Raw genomic sequence first — 17,442 nt, forward strand, 5'->3', positions numbered from 1 at the left:
TTTTAAATTTTCTACATAGATTGATCAAAAAGTAATGCACAATCCCATGGTAATGGAAGACACCATAAATGAAATTTTTTAGGTAGAAGTATTTAAGTTTTATCACATCTATACCTAATTTTTGTTTCTTGTTGCAAGTAAGCCACCACTGATGATCAAGCTGAGACCCTACTACACCAATGTATGGTATTGGAATTCTTCTACAAAACCGGATTTAACTTAACAACATTCATTCGCAGTAAGCTCTCGCCAGTTCATGGGGACAACGCTGTGAATCGAAGTAAAATGTATCGATAAACGTCACAATCAAGAAGAACGAGTGTGATGATATTCAGGGAAGCTTCTTGGGATTATTCAGAATGTCCTGATGGCCTGGCCACCTCATGATCCTGAGAACAAAAGGCAGTCGATGGAATGGACGTGCATTCCTTTCATGAAAACAAAGATTACAAACGGTGCAGTAATGCAGATGCATCATATATTGACTAACATTATCAAAGGACCAATTTTTCTACCATAAGGCATGTCACACAGGCTTAATCGGGTTCTTTGATGAGTACGCTGGCCAATTCTTTAGATTGACATCATAAATACTGTATGCAAACAAACATTGTTCCTCTCTTAACAAAACTCTGATCCAAAAGTATTCCTAAACAAACTTATATGTGGCTCGAAGACCTCGTCCACATATCTGTCACCGGTTACAAAATCTCTGTCAAAGAAAGACAGTTCAGTGTACTCATTTTTAACTATTCAACCTCAAACTATGAAACTGAAATCGTTGCAATATAATCTTTCATGACTAAGAAAAGATAAGATACGTGTTCCTCACTCCATCCAAATAATAACACGTTCAGGACAACAGTTAAATTTATATCTGGACTTCTCTGTAAAAGTACACTGTCCCATTCTACTTGGCTCCAGTTAACATCATGACCCTAAACAACCTTCTTAGGAGGATGAACTGAATTGGGCACAAGCTATTCATTTTTGTCGCTTAGGTCAGATCTCGCAAAGTAGAAAGACTGATTCTAATTTTTACATATGATTCTCTGTACAAGAGGAAAAACACCAATCAGATGTTCCTTAGTATGGTATATGCCCTCCCCTTACTGCAATGACTGCTTCGCACCGTCTGTCCATACTCAGTACCATATTGTCCATTGTCCAACAGATTTTGAGGAAAAAGATCCCATTCCTCAATCAGCATCTGTTTCAGTTGTTGGGTGTTCCTCGGAGGATGTAATCGTGCTGCAGTGCATCTCCCTAAAGCATCCCACACATGTTCTATGGGATTTCAATCAGGGACGTATGCTAGTCAAGCCATTCGAGTGTTATCCTCACTTTCCAGTAGCTTCTGAATAGTAGGAGTCCAGTGTGGCCGTGCATTGTCATCCATAAAAACGAAGTCTGCTCCAATGGCACCTCGGAACAGACGCACATGGGGAAGGATCGCTTCCTGACAATAGCGATTCCGGTTACGGAACTACTGTTAAAAACTTTTAGCTCTGTCCGCCCGTTCAGGGTAATGTCTCCCCAGACGAGAACTCCAGGACCACGTAATGGTCTCTTTCTGTAATGTTACTGGCATGAAACCTTGTACAGACTTCTCTCCAAATCAATTGGCGTTCAGAATCGCTTGTGACGCTAAAACGACTCTCATCCGTAACGAGGACACGACTCCATTGATGAGATGTCCAGTTTTTGTGCTGCTTGCACCACTCTAAACGGTGCCGCCAATGACCAACTTTCCAAAGGATGCAGCATTCAGGACGGCGGGAGAATTGGCCACCTTTGTCGTACACAGTAAACCACCACACTTGTCGCCCTGTTGCTGTACACAGTTGCTGAACTATGGCGCTTGCTGACTGGTTTCGGGCTCTTTTTGCCTGCAGGACATATCGGTCATCCACTGCAGTTGTTTTTCTAGGGCGGGCTCCACCAACCTTTCTAACAACTGTACTTATGGTTTGGAAGGCTTTTCAAGCGCGCGAAACGACTCTTTTGTTGATTCCGAACTCTTCAGCTACACTGGTCACACTACGCCACTTCTCCAGTTTTCTGATCATTCTTCCACGTATGAAGTCATTCAGATGATTTCTTCTAGCCATATTTCACGAAAGAACTCACCTGTACTTGAAGCGAATGTCTTTAATTGCGTCTCCATCCATCCTTTTATTGTAGTCTTGAGCTGAGCGCTCTGACCGCATGCGTTTTGCATGCGGTCACGTCGTCTGTGACGTTTTGATTCCGACATTTGCATACGCACGACCTTTTCCACTGAACTGCATGTTCATTGTACTGATCGCAAGAATCCTTTTTCTGCAATTTCATGGCTATCTGATTAAAAGTTACATTGTTGCTTAAGTTTTGCACAACAATGTAGTCTGACTTCAGATCTGACTAATAGTCTAATCTGAAGTCTAGACTAGTAGTCGCTTGATGATTTCTTCGAGCCAACAGAAAATGGGTCTTCGGATACAATTGTTGATTTTGCCACTCTTGCCGAATTGTCTATTAACTGATTTACTGCTTAAAAAGCGGTTCTAAGCTCATCAATAAAGAAAGTAAAAAATTTAATCATGAAACGATGCTCAGTTTTTAAGCATTTAAGAACAAATAACATATCACTTTATTCAGGGAATAGTCAAAAAAGAACACATCCGATTTCGCTACGGAAACTGTAAAATTTATTCATTTTGTGTTGTCAATGCATACCTGCAAGAGTAATTTATTTCCAAGCAATTTTTTATATGTGTGAGGCCGGAATATTTTGAGCTGCATTCAGAGACAGATATCCAACAATAAATGGTAGGATTTCAGATCTTCATGAAAAATGTGATATGCGAAAGGAACTGAAAATGATTTTTATTAATTCTGTCGCTCAGATCGATCTCGATATAATTTAGTAAGTTTCAATGTGGGCTTTGTAAACGGCACGATAGACGTCAAAATGATATTCATTTCCTGCCCATACTCTGTGCAAGAATATCTGGTGCAATTCTTCTTGCTTGTGTGGTTCTGTCTTTCAGATGGTCAAGATTATCCACCGGAACATCATTGTTGACAGAAGTGCAGAGAGAAAATTCTAAGGGAGTAAAATTATGATTTCTTTCGAGTCATTGAATGGGCCCATTTCTGCTAGTTCTCCATCCAGAAGAATGACAGTTCACCTCTTCTGGCACATGCTTAGCAAAGTGCGGCGGAACTCCTCCTTGTTAAAATAAGACCCACATTTCAGTGTCTTCTAATTCCATTTGTTCAATTTGAGGGAATAAAAGTATATGTTTTTCAACAAATGTCTTAATGAATGCCGTAATGTTCATCAATATATTAATTAATGTTTTTCTCCATGTGGGGTGTTTGCTCACTGAATAATGATGGAAGCAGGGCAAAATCGACTTACCAACTAATATTAGGGTCGAGAAAGCCCAAATCTTGTTACTATCATAAAGCTGCATCAGACATTGGCCTTAGAGAAGTATCTCGAAAATGTTAATGTGTTAAGCGATGCCTTTTCAGGGTACGTGAAGTAATATGCTTATACAGTAAAAATGCATGTACAAAATCGTTTTGAATATTTGAATTTAGTAAAAGCACTTTCAATACACTTCATATAATACATATTTCAACGATACTTTATCCACCAGTCAACAAGATCTTGTATAAATATATGTATATTTATTTATTTATTTTAATTCGAATATTTCTGAAAGAAGCTAAATAAATTAAACTGTAGCTGTTTCGCATCCTTTGTTTAGTAATGTTTAAAAGTTTAAAACAATTCGTTGTGCTCGTTAAAGGATTATTATATCAAAGAGTTTGAACTTTAATGCAAAACTAAAATTTTTAACTATTTCTTAAGATCATTTTGGTTTATTCACGTAAGGCGTTTATTCTTCTTAAAATAATAAAATTAAATCGTCTCAAAAATGCGTCAGCCGATAGGCATATGGTCAAAAATAGGCAAAATATTCTGAAGAATGAAAGGAATCTGAATCCTTTTGAAAACTCAGCTGATTAGATTTAGCGTTTATTGTGTGTTTCTGACTGAAATTTAATATGTTTTCCTCTTACTTCAAATGAGATTCTGAGACGAATGCATAGTTCAGTGACTGTCTGAATCCGATGCTACTCACGTGAAAAAATAACTAAATGCATTTTATGTGTGTTTGTTCGTTAAAGCTAATAATCGGTTTAAATGTCTTTACTGTAAAAAGACATTTTTAAAGAAAGGGATAAAATGCAGTTGTTAACGAATACACTTCTTACCAAATTTTAATAAAACTACATATTTTGGATATACTGCTGTCCATTTATAATTGTATTTGAACATATTACCGAAAACATTATGAATGAGAATGATTCTATAAAACATAAAATTTCAATCTATTGATCAAATTTTAAAAGAAACGCGCCAGTATAAAACTTTATATTTGGCAAAACGTAACGTTAGTTTCCAGATCTTCATCAATCTAATTTTTTCTTTTTACCTAATTTTAAGTTATTGGTCAATATTTATTACATCCATTTCAAAGCAATCTCCATCGAATTCAATGCACTTGTACTAATGTTTTTTTAATCATTGACATATAGTAGTTTTTGATACTCAGTGAAGGAGTTTATAATGTATTTCTCGCTCCTTCTCCCATGCCTTCGTTGTGTAACTGGAAGCACCCTCGACGCTCATTCGGAAAGTCCGGAATTCGAATCCCGAGAGCTTTGCACATTTTTCTCGTTCCTTCATCGATATAAGCTAATTACTCTACACAGTCAACATTACCTATACTTTTGACTGATTGTAAGGCAATTTTTTCGGTCTTGCTTAACCCTTGGGGAGCCTTTCATTTTATTGTTGAACCGTTTCTGTAACAAAAACGTAGATCTTAGTTTCATCAGTGCAAAACTGGTTTTAAAAGGGACTTGCTTTGAGATTTTAAATTACTTGAACACTTGTTATTTTTGGAAATTGTTCAGCTTTTTTGGATCGAGAACCACTTATCAGGAGCCTAAGTGATCTTTTAAAAATGTTTTGGCAGGAACTTCTTCAATAACATTCCTAATTGTAAGACAGCAATCTCAAAAATGACATACCTCTGGTTTAATCAACGTGTTGGACATTAATTTTAGCGGATGATCTACTAGAGCATCATTCATCTTCAGTTCATTCCATGTATTCTTTAAGCATCTTATACCACACAAAATGTCTTTTTTTTTATTATTCAATAGAGGAAATTCCATTGCGAAACAAAATTGAATGTATGTGTTTTCTCTGTGATGTTTCTTATTTTAGGAAATTGCCAGAGGTAATATCGTTTATTCATTAAAAGGAATCTATTTGCAAATGATGAAAGAAAATGAAATAAAAGTCGTGTGGGATTTTGATGTCATAACAGGTTTGGAAAAAACCTCGCACTCCCCGCGTATTTTTTAAATGTATCATTTCCAATATAATTTTACCACAGTAGCACATTTTAAATCTGATTTCAATGTATAAGTACTATTTTCTTCATTAACTGGCTTTCCATTTATCCGGCTTAAGGACTGTCTCTGTGAAGGCCAGTTAATAGTGAGTCCACATATCTGAACTTATTCTGCCCCTTTTCTGATAATTTATGTCTTATTGTACGTATTGGACGAATTTATGATTGAAAATGGGTAAGCTAGAAAATTTGCTTATAATATTTACAAAAATTGTTAAATTCCAGTTAATGGTAATTTAGGTTTGATATGCGGGAAGAACAGATTTTAGTGTAAAAGATAATATTATATTAATAATTAACCAATTTAGTGATATTTGCTAAACCCGTGTGTTGTAAATTTCTTGTATTTCATAACTATTTCTGGGATTGAAATATTTCTTTGAAAAACTTCGATTCCAACTGTAGAAGATGCTGCATTTTGACTTAGGATAGGACATGAAGTCTGTCAAAATTATGGATATTTTGTGTACCTGCTTTTCGTTTCAAAATAACTGCGCAAACTTTTACTGAAAAATACGAAATCGTATTAAAAGTGTATCAATAAAAGTTGTTTTTCGTATAATTTACTGAACGTGCCTTAAAAATTTTGAATATATTACAGCTGAAATACGTCAGAGCCTTTAATTCAAGTTTTAAGTTAAATCGCTTTTGCCTTTAAACTTACCACTTCTTTTGATATATTTAACATTTTTTGTATATTTTTCATTCTCTGATTTTCGTAATTACTTTTAGCGTTAACGAGTCACAAATGTTTATACCATCATCCGTTTGCGAAATATAGGGCAGAAATTTAAGTTTGGTCTAATGCTCCGCAGGGCCACTGCTTATATCTGAAAAATATTAGAATCAGCTGATGTGTGATCGATATATAGAGTCGATGTCGTTAAATGGAGTTCATTATTTTCATACGATTGTATGTTTCTCAAGGCATCATATGGAGAATTGCTTTTTAAGCATGAAACCAGTTACTCGTCATAGTGGTCAAGGTAATCCCACAGCTTCTAAAAACGCCTTTTCTTTTCGGTCATTCTTATCACGAACAATCATGAGACAATTGACTTGGGACCTCTCGGAAACCACAGTTACTTGAATAATTTCTAGGTAACTAGCTCAGGTAACTATCCTCAGGTAACTAGTCTTACCTGAGGATGGGATACCTGTCTTAATTAACGATAAAAGCGACACCCTCTTAATTTTTATGTTCTAAAAGATGCAGAGAGCGGAAACTACGCATTATACTTCTTGCACCAAGATCTTCGAGTCTTAAGTGAGCAACAGATCTGCTTATTTGAATACCAGTGTCGTGTCTGCTGAAAGATCTTATACCAACTGTCTCAAACCAACTCAAACCAACTTATTGTTGTGTAACGATGTCCTTCTACCATCAATAAAGGTTGACGTCTTTAGATGCTGCACTTATCTTCGGGCAATGTAACCAACAAGATGATTTGCTGTTTTCGTGCTTAAAATTCTTCGGATTGCACTTAGGAGAATGTACATACAGTCATGTTTCTAGGTGTGTCCAATTATGTTTAATTCGCATCGAGTTCGCCTATAACTCTTCATTTCTGCCTTTGTTTAAATGGTATCTTTTTCATATAATTACGACCATATTCAGTCTTAAAACTTAACGTTTGATCAAAGAATCAACGCAACACCATGTTTTCTTTTAAGATTTTCTCACTTTCGCCTAATTTGCGCTCTTTATGCTGCAGTAGGTTCATATGGTCAATACCGTCCTCAAATAACTGCACACAGGCGAATTTTGTATGTCTTCGAATCGTGAACATCAGTTTAACAATTATCTTTTAATTCTGAATGCTTTTTAATTTTTAAATTAAAATTTTTAGTTTTTTAAGTTTTAAATTCAGCATCCGACTTATTCTCGTCACATTAGGAATAGTTTTCAAAAATGTGTTTCGTTGCAGGCTTGTTTTATTAACGATGCAATCATTATATGGGATTAGGCAGAAGTTTCGTGTTTTTTTTTTTTTAGACTACTACATCCAAATTATTTGGATAAGAAAGCCTAAAGTAACACAGTTACAAACATTAGTTTCCTGACGCTATTAAAACAAGCAGCTAGACATAATGCTACTAATTAGAACTGAAGTATCAAAATTATAGAGGGAAACTCAACATGAATCGTAACAGCATGTAAAGCTCATAAGTGAAAAACGTTAAGCAATTTCAAAATCAGTAGTTAAATCTAAAATTCTTAAAAATTTTACGTTCCTTATGTACATCACAAATTTACGCTCAAACAAAAAATTTCTATAACTAAAACTAAAGTTACTCAAGTCTAGTGTTAATTAACTAGTCTAGATGCAACAGAAATCAAACCAAAATTTTAGATCATTTCTGTATTAGAAAAGCTTTTTAAGGTGATATACGATTCATGCATCAAGATGTTTGGGAGTTATATGAAGCATGGTACCAAACAGTGTCATAATTATGTGTCTCTGTAGCACCGCATATCACGTGACACGCCGTAAAAGAGCTCAACGTCCTTAATTCTCCACAGAGAGCAATCAATGTGAAAGCCACAAGTAAAATGAAAAAAAGAAAAGAAAAGAAAAAAAGAGATGTTAAACATACATCGAAAAAACGAAGAGCTATGCATATCTTCCTCCGTGGGGGCACTGCTTTTGATGGGGCCCAAGAGGGCCTAAAATAGGACGTGGCGCGTGGCAGACGTGAGTTACGAAGGTATGGAATAAGGACAAGAAAATAATATTACAAAAAGCCTCAGACCCCAATCCTTATAGTAACCTTTTTCTACTCCACGTGCCCCCTCCAACCATTTATAAAAAATTCTTCAAGAAAAAAAGACGTAAAGGATTTTGAGGGGTTGAAGCTTTCGTTTCTTGCATATTTTTTTTATTTTTTTAGGTTAACCAGATGTTCAATGGTAGACTTTTTAACACTTAACAGTAGCTGGGTCATAAAAAACTCTCAGACAGAGTTGAGATATCTCGTAAACTTTATTGTAAAAGTTCAGAGCATTTTCCTTTTTTTAAGAAGAGGACGAAGAAGGGCATGGGTACAGTATATCCATCTGTTGTACAATGGAAATCCTTACAAGGAGCTTCCCCCGATCAGCTTTCGGATGCTGACCCCAATCTCAAAAGTGCATCATTTTCAACATTTTTTGTAACTTCAAAGTTGGATAAAAGTGACAAAAAAACGTCATTTCATATATGTGAAATAAAAATAAAATACGAATATCATTTTGTTTGTACGATAAATGGACAACATGAAGACATGTGTCTTTTTCTGAGATCGAAAATTCACGTAATAATACTTCATGATTTAAAAAACAATTTCAGTATAAGACGCGAAAACAATTTCAGTATATGTAACCATATTTTCACATATAAGGCCTGGCGTAATTGCTTTTATACCTATTACTTGCTTGAAAGCCTTGTTATGCCCACTGATGAATTGTCATCTGCGACAGTACTTCACAGTGATTTAATGAAAAGCACTTTTGATCTCCTATTGGCAGAGTAATTTTCATTATCAAAGTGGAAAAATAAATTAGAAAATCTAGAATATTAAGAATAACAGACATTAGTAATGAAATACCGTAAGTAAATCACCGAAGTCATTACCCCTAACTCACCAATATCCTTCCTCTGAATCCACCAGTATATGACTGCCTTAAAATCACCATGAAGTGCCCCACAATTGACTTCATCATCCATCAGATTACAAAGATGTGGTATGGATACAATATGGATGGACATAAATACGATGGAGACGTTTTTGTAAACAGTCATGATCTGTCAATAGTCGGAAGTGGGCCAGTTCCACGTCTTGACTTATCGGGAATATCCACAAGATTCTCACCCTCCGACGCTTTGCTTTGTTTCTATTCTGCAAATGGTGCTTTATTTTTCTGATTCAGTTTCTTGTGATATTTGTTGTTGAAAGATAAATTATCACATTTTTCGTAAATATGTACGTAACATTTTTTAATTGAAAATAATTATAATTCATAACTACAAAAGATTTAAGAACTGTCTAGCTAAATAGAGCGAGTCTTCGTCGAGGACTAGGTAGTACTTGCATAAAATATGAGAAATATTCAATAAAATGCATGCAACTAACCATTCAGCTTGCAGAACAAATAATTACTTCTATTCTGCCAACTAAGCCAAAATAATTACAGCTATTCTGCCAGCTAAACCATTTTTGGAAACTAGAGGCCAAAAACTGATGCCAGTACTGAATTTTGCCAATTTTTTAAATATACGGAAATGTTTCAGGAGCAAATATAGTATTTTGTTTAGAGACTACTTACTGTCTGTGGTTCCTGATGATTTTGATTTTTTGTGGAGGTGGTCTTCTTAAAGGATTATGTTAAGTACCATTGATATGTTGTAAAAAATTCGGAATTCCGGTCACTTTTATGGTTTTTATGGATCTTCGATAAGATTTACTGCATTTGTGTTGCTTTGGTTATCCGCGAATTCATCATGATCGAGGAGAAAAGAAAACTTGTCGTTGTTGAAAGCCTTGAGTACGTTCTTAGGACGACTTTGTTCAACCCTATTCTAATTTTGATCGGAGAAGGAATCTAAGGCTGACACTGACTTCTGCCGCCAACCTGTCGATGATATTTTCGATTCGAGAATTTGTAAATGCCTCTGCTGCAAATACTTGATACATTTAAAAGCACCTATGCCTTCTCTTGGGTTCGCAACCTGGCGCAACTGTATGTCCGAGTGCTGTACTGAGTATGGTGGCTTGCTGTATTGACTGTCAGATCTTGATTTCCACCTTAGGTGTCAGAATTATCGTATAACTTCTCATAATTTTGTCTCTTATTTCATAAAAGTAGATTCGATGGATTAAAGAGTTGTCTTCTTAAGGTTCTGAATGAATACATCTGATTCTCAAGCCTCTGATACATAGCGTTTAAATTAACAAATCAGCAAATGTTAGAACAAACTAAATGCTTCTTGACAAAGTTTGATGCCCAGTATTTTGAACATTATGCATATATAGCAATCATTCATTTGAGAAGAATGATTTACCATTTGAGAAGATAAAGAAAAATCGTGTATTTCTTATATATAAGTATTAAAAAAAAAAACACTTTGCACAACATGAGCCCAGGTTGAAAATGTGAGAGGGGAAAAAACTATTTTATGCGCAAAGCTCATATTCCAATACTTTTCAGCGAAATCATGTAATATAAGAGAAATGGAAACTCTTTGTCTTTTCGAGCATCTACGAAAAGTTACAGAAAAACAGAAAATTCTTCCATCCAAATATATAGATGGAATACCACGCGGAAATAAAGGAAGGAGAATTGGGAGAAAGGAAGATGTGTTTCGCGTTCTTAATTTTCGAAGGTACTACTAGCCAACAGAGAATGGTACACACACACAGGCGGAGAGAAGAAGATTGCACGAAACGGGATGCCTTGATCAAGACTCTTTTGCATAATATATCCTGAGACACCGACCATCTTCTCTCGCTCACGCGACGTGAGAAGTGAACGGAAGAGGTTGCTGTCTGAGTGGCTGGCTCGCTAGCGCACGCCTTTCACAATGCAGGATGGTTTTGGGAGAATGATATTTTTTACACTTGAGAGAGAGGGAGTGGAAGGAGGTACTTGAAAGAGAGGTTCTGGAATTTAAACCTAACGGATCTATTAACGCTATGCGAGGACAATTTAGATATCCAAGAGGATGTTTAGCGACAGAAAGTAATTCCCTTTCTCGAATACTTTCGCTTGGTATTGTTTAAACGTTCACTGACAGGTAAAGTATTTGCCACTAACGTTTTCCTTTCACCTTTAAATTTTAATAATTAAAGCCCGAATATAAGACAATATTTTTTCCTTCCCCTTAAAGTACCCTTCTAAAACTCGGAGGGGGATCCTGCTAAGGCGACTATCAGTCTGTGGTGAATTCAGAGACGGTCTCCATTAGCTTTTAAAATGCCCAATAGCAAAGGAGCTTTGTCCCCCATAACAAATAAACTCTGCTTCGTAAAAAGAAAAAAAATCTGATGTGGACACCATATAACTTCCTTGTATGGCCTATTAAATTGTACACATTTTGTACAAAACTGAAAGTTTACTTTTGATCCCACTCGACAAAAAGACATTGAAACGTGCAGAAACTGACTTTTAAACCGCCATTTGAACTTTTAAATTTTTTATAATTCTACAACTATTGTATGCAGATTAACTAAAGGCATAAAATCCACATAATTCAATCACTTTTAAAGCAATAAATACACAATTTACCAACATATAAGAATAAAAATGTTAAGCTGACCGAGGCAGGTAACAGTGTGGGAATATATATATATATATATATATGTGTGTGTGTGTGTGTGTGTGTGTATGTGATAAAAACAAACTTAGAAGTAATGCCTAGTAGAAATTTTGATGGCGTAGAAATGCTGATCCATAACGAATAGGAAATTGGAGGCGAAGGCAGATCAAATCTTCATTGTTTTATTTCAGCAAACATGTTGTGGCCACAATCAAGTTGGCACATTAACTGTGCCTATTTCAAAAAGTTTATATTTTAGATAACTTTGCCGCAAGAAGAAAGCAGCAGACAGACAGCAGCCCAGCTAGGCCAAAGCGTTGAAAGTAAGTGCGTTATATTCAGGGTGAAATCTTACTTCAGACTGAGTTAGTTTTGGTTCTCAGTGCATTCTGATTGGATAATTAATATTGCTTTAAAATTACTATTCGCTGCTTGAGGTTTAGTTCCATTTACAAGACCAGAATTATGTAAGAGTCATATGACATGGATTAATCCAGAAATGACGCAGTGCAGTGAGATGTTACTATTTTTAGAATTGAGAAGGAAAAATTTACGTTGCTAATTTAATCTTTCACATATTCTTTATTTTTCTTACATATATATGTACATATATATGCAATATATATAATATATAGATAGATAGATAGATGTAGATATAGATATAGATAAATATAGGTATTTAAGATTGGTGCAGCCGATTGCAACGAAAAAGGGAGATTCACAACTACATGTTATAGCAGTCCCATGTACAAAATTTCAACGTTGTACGGCTGCTCATTCTTGAGTTGTGCGAGATACATGCATACATACGTGCAGACGTCAAGGAAAATATCTCTTCTGAATCCATTTTAAATCCTTTTATGATCCTTTTTGTGAAAAGCAATCCTTTATGTTGTCCGTATGTACAGATGCCACGCAAAAACATCGTTCAAATGATTTCGAGAGGGGTTGTAATTAATATTTTCGTTTAAATATGATATCCGAAATTTTTCGCGATTAAAATACTTCCGTTACTTCGTACAAGGAAGTAAAAAGCACAGAAGAAACTTAATTAAAATAAGGAATACGGCAGCAACCATCGGCCCAAATTTATGTCATCCATAGCGTATTCGAGACAAATTTTAACATACAAACAGTTTCTCTCTTGTCTTCTTAAATTTTCTGCACTCGCAAAACACAGTTGCCATTTTACAAGTTTCTCCAGCAAATGATAATTAGGCTAACTCCTCGCAAACATTATTTGGTAAAATATGCGAAAAGCACCTCACATAAAATAATATATTTAATAAAGCCACAATCGAAGGTGACTACCATTGACTCCAAGATAAAATCCTCGTGCCCGTGTCTTGCTGTCAAATTAGCAACTATATTTATATGTACTATATAAAGCAGTTTTATGTATCATGCCAGTTAACAAATTGTAATATAATATACAGTATTATGGGTGTCGCATGTAATATGTGACATATATCATTAATGTATAAAATTCTCTAATGTAAAATGTTGCGGTTGTGTCTAATCCAACTTGTCTGATCTAATTGGAACAGGACCGCGAGTTTTATCGTGGCCAGGAGTGTAAGACTACGTCTGTCGTTGGCGTGAGCCTTGAGTACCATATGAATGACAGTACGGCCAGTTCAGTCCCAATTTTGAAAGGGGGGCAAGTTCGAGGTCTTCTGCCTCTCTTTCCTTGCCGCCAAACTACTCAAGAGGAATTTCGGCTCTTGGTATATTTTTATTGCCTCCATGCCACACAGACCCTATACATTTATAAACATCCATGCCTTCTTCGAAACTCGGGCTCTTCGGTACGGTAGTCATTGTCACTAACCACTATCCCGTCTGGGCGGCATGTAAAATGTTAATACCCGCAAGTGTAGCAAATATTATGAATTTCATTCCTAGCATTTCTCTATTTGACAAATTGTCATCGGAACCTGCTGCATTCATGAAAGATCCTGTATATAAATGTTGCCTAAAAAAGAACAATCCCGTAGTAAAAACGTTTAAGACTATGACCCACAGTATTATAATAGCATTGCACATATCAGTCTCAGTTCTATTTTTAAATGACTTGTGAAAGAGTTATTTACTCCCCCCATCCCTAATATCAAACTAAAGTAACCTCACCGATTTGGTGGTCCAGGCTGAAATACATTCGCCAGATCATCGGCTCTCCAATCAACGGTAAATAGTACTTTTACATTCAGATGAAAGATTCTGTATCTTTGCACTATAGGTCAATGTTTTCTCATAATTTCAAAGCAAGATATTTAATGGGGCATCATCCATACTTCGTGGCAGATGAAGCAGGGGTTTATTTCTTTAAATCCACCGTGTATAAAAACGAAACATTGCTGCGTAGTGTGCAGCATGATTTAAATCTTCATCGCTTGTCTTCATCCTGCTCAAGATGCCGAATTGAATTTTTCATATTCTTAGTCTGAGAAAGGAAAAGAGCTTAACATGACAGCTCTTGCCGTATGTATTAAACTTCTTCTATTATTTTAAAATGTTAAGACCGATATGAAAATATATTCATTCAAAATTTTTTTACCTATGGCAACATAAACTTATAAAATAACTGCAAATTTTATTTTATAAAACATATTTTCGTTAAAATTAATTTTAGGATCAAAATATTCCAAATATAAATATTAGTTCATAACAAATTAACTTTGGAATTTCAATATTTAGAGATTTATATTTATTGCCTAAATATGCAAATTAATAAAAGGAATATTAGCGTATGATTTTTGCACATGATCGCCAAACTATGTTTAAAAATACGGGATTTTAGACCTTTAAAACAGATGGTAAGTCAGTGCTGGTAATTATCAAAAACAGATGTTAAGTAAGCGCTGGTGATTATCAAATTGACACTTCAAAATTAATTCTAAAAAAAAAATTAAAAAACTCTAAAACGCGGGACAATCTTTCTGTAAAATGTGGAAAAAAATAACTATTCAGTAAAATGTTAGCAAGACTGCTGTATTACAGGCGAAGATCATCGCAGTCGAAAACGTCGAAAAGAAAACAACGCAGTCGAAAACATCTTCGTACAAAACAATCTGGAAGAAAAGAAAGCAAGGAGAAAAACTTCGTGGTATGAAATATCATCGTCGAAAATAAAGCAATTCAAAAACATCGCAGTTTTAAAATATCATCGTCAAAAATATCGTGGTAAAAAGTAAAGCTCCTACAAATCATTGCATGACGATAACATTGCAAACATGTATTTTCAGGTTTAAAAGTTGCAAATATACATTCGCATGATGATGTGTAAGCACAAGAAGAGTTAAGAAACATTTTTTACACGTATATTCCATATTTTTGAATTAATTAATATTTTTTTTCAGAAACCTCAAGAAGGCAACTTAAGCATCCAAAAACTGCAAATGAGTAGTGCATTTTCAGTTTCAGAAAATTAATGCTACACCTAGAATTTAATACAATTTTAAGCTTATGTAGTTACCTATTAAAAGTCATTATTTAATTAATCTCTTTTTTAACAAAAAAAGTGTTAGTTACTTCAAAAATATGAAATACAGAGGTAAAGAAAATTCTCATTCCTTCTTGCGCTCGCAGACGATTATGCGAGTATACATTTACAACTTTTAAATCTTGAAAGCATACTATGTTGTTATATGTTTGCGACGTTATCGTCATGCGGTGATTTCTAGGTGTATTATATATTACGGCAATATTTTTTGCGACCGTCTTTTTTTTTTTTTTTTTTTTTTTTTTTTTTTTAATGATGTTTTAGAACTGCGATGTTTATTCCTTACTTTCGGTTCTCCCACTATGTTTTTGCTTTGCTTTGTTTTGACGTTTTCGGCGGACAGTGAACTGTTGCGCAGAATCCCACAAACATGTATCAGAAGTTTGGCAAGATGGGAAAAAACGAGACCTGGCAGACTAATATCCACAATAAATTGTAAGTTTTGTAAGTACTTTAAATGCGTGGGTTAGCATCAGCTAAAATTTGGCACAAATTCTGGAATCATTGTAGAACTAAAAGACCTTCAAGTACAGTAAAATGTTAATGTATGTAAATGAATTACATATTCTTTTAATCCATCCCTAGCATCTGCAGAGTAATCTAAAAAACGTGATTGAAATCAGACAAAAACTTTTAATGAAAATAAATAGAAAAAAAATAAATTTTAGATGCAATAAATTAGGTTTGAAGACATTGGGGGATCAAGATTATATAATACTAACGAGAAAAGTCCATACAGATCAGGTTTTACTGTATGTTAATTGGCATTTTATGAAGGTTTGAAGTTGTTGTAAATTTCTTATTGAAAACTCGGGGCACTTGGTTACTGAGGATGATCACTTTAGGAGAAGTACACCAAAATTAGTTACTAGAGCATTGAAATTTCCATATACATTTAAAATTGTAGAGTCATTAGATAATTTTTGGAAGCAGGAGTATTGAAAAATTAGCAAACGCCTTCGCCGGGAATCGAACCACGGATCTCTGGAATACCGGCCCAGCGTGCAGAATCGCTACACCACGAAGGCACGCTGGGAAAGTGGGAGAAATACCTTATATACTTCCCTTTTTAAAGGGCGACTGGGGTTTTCAGGGGACCCAATCGCCAAATCTTGGGTGTGAAGAAACCTCATCCAACACCCTTTTAGTTCGGGCGCCACTGTGGAGTCATTAGGTAATTTTTGGAAGCAGGATAATTGAAAAATTAGCAAACGCCTTCGCCGGGAATCGAACCACGGACCTCTGGAATACTGGCCCAGCGTGCAGAACCACTACACCACGAAGGCACGCTAGGAAAGTGGGAGAAATACCTTATAAAGTTATATTTTTTCCTCCAAACAAACAATAATCATGCCCAGAATATTTTTTTCGCATGAAAAGTGATTTAATAAATGTGGAGAATTTCTTAAATAACCGCAGTTCGAGTTTTTTAAAAGTAAGTATATTTATGGTATCATTTACAATTAAAGAAATTTAATTTTGCTTTTTTTTTTAAATATAGACTTTTTCTAATGTAATTTTACAGAAAATGACCTTTGTGTGTTCATTATCCAAAATGACTTGTTTTAAATATATTTTAATTTGATCCGATGAGGGATACAATAATATTCCTGTAAGCTTGTCTTTTCATCGCACACATGTGTGCGATGAAAAGACTAGATGAAATGAAATTTATATAGTGAACTGAAACTTATACAGAATTAGTTCCATATGTTGCATTTAAAACACAACCGTTTTTATTCTGGTCGTATTTATCTAGTAAAATAATGTGATATTTTTATGCAATTTTTGCATAAAATAAGGCAGTTATAATCGTTTTTCCAAGACTGGACGTAAAGTTTCCCAGAAAACGAATCAATATAAATGATATTGGACATAGCTTTGCGTATATAAAGCAAATATCTTGTCAGATGTAAAAGACAAGAACAGAAACTGCAAGATACCTCATTTTATGACGATAATGATTGTTGAAAACTTGCATGATTCCAGGGAAGATGAGTTTTTCCTGATCATGAAGAAATGGGATTTGATGATTCTTGCTTCATTGTAAAAATAATAATAATAATAATAATAATAATAATAATAATAATAATAATAATAATAATAATAATAATAATAAGGCTTTTAGTTTAAAATTTTTATTGCTTATTATTGCAATTTG

At 34.8% G+C, this 17,442-nt stretch overlaps 1 protein-coding gene and 1 non-coding gene across 2 annotated transcripts in view; one reads left to right on the plus strand and one right to left on the minus strand.

Moving 5' to 3' along the window:
- LOC118192790 (protein-L-histidine N-pros-methyltransferase) overlaps positions 1–17,442 on the plus strand; it is a 500,898-nt gene that overhangs the window by 462,329 nt on the left and 21,127 nt on the right. The window lies entirely within an intron of this gene.
- TRNAT-AGU (transfer RNA threonine (anticodon AGU)) lies at positions 16,494–16,567 on the minus strand. Its single transcript has one exon. It is a non-coding gene; the product is annotated as a tRNA-Thr (tRNA).

The sequence above is a fragment of the Stegodyphus dumicola genome, chromosome 3 (genome assembly GCF_044657685.1).
Source record: "Stegodyphus dumicola isolate Sdum_Otavi_A_Nest chromosome 3, ASM4465768v1".
NCBI lineage: Eukaryota > Metazoa > Arthropoda > Arachnida > Araneae > Eresidae > Stegodyphus > Stegodyphus dumicola.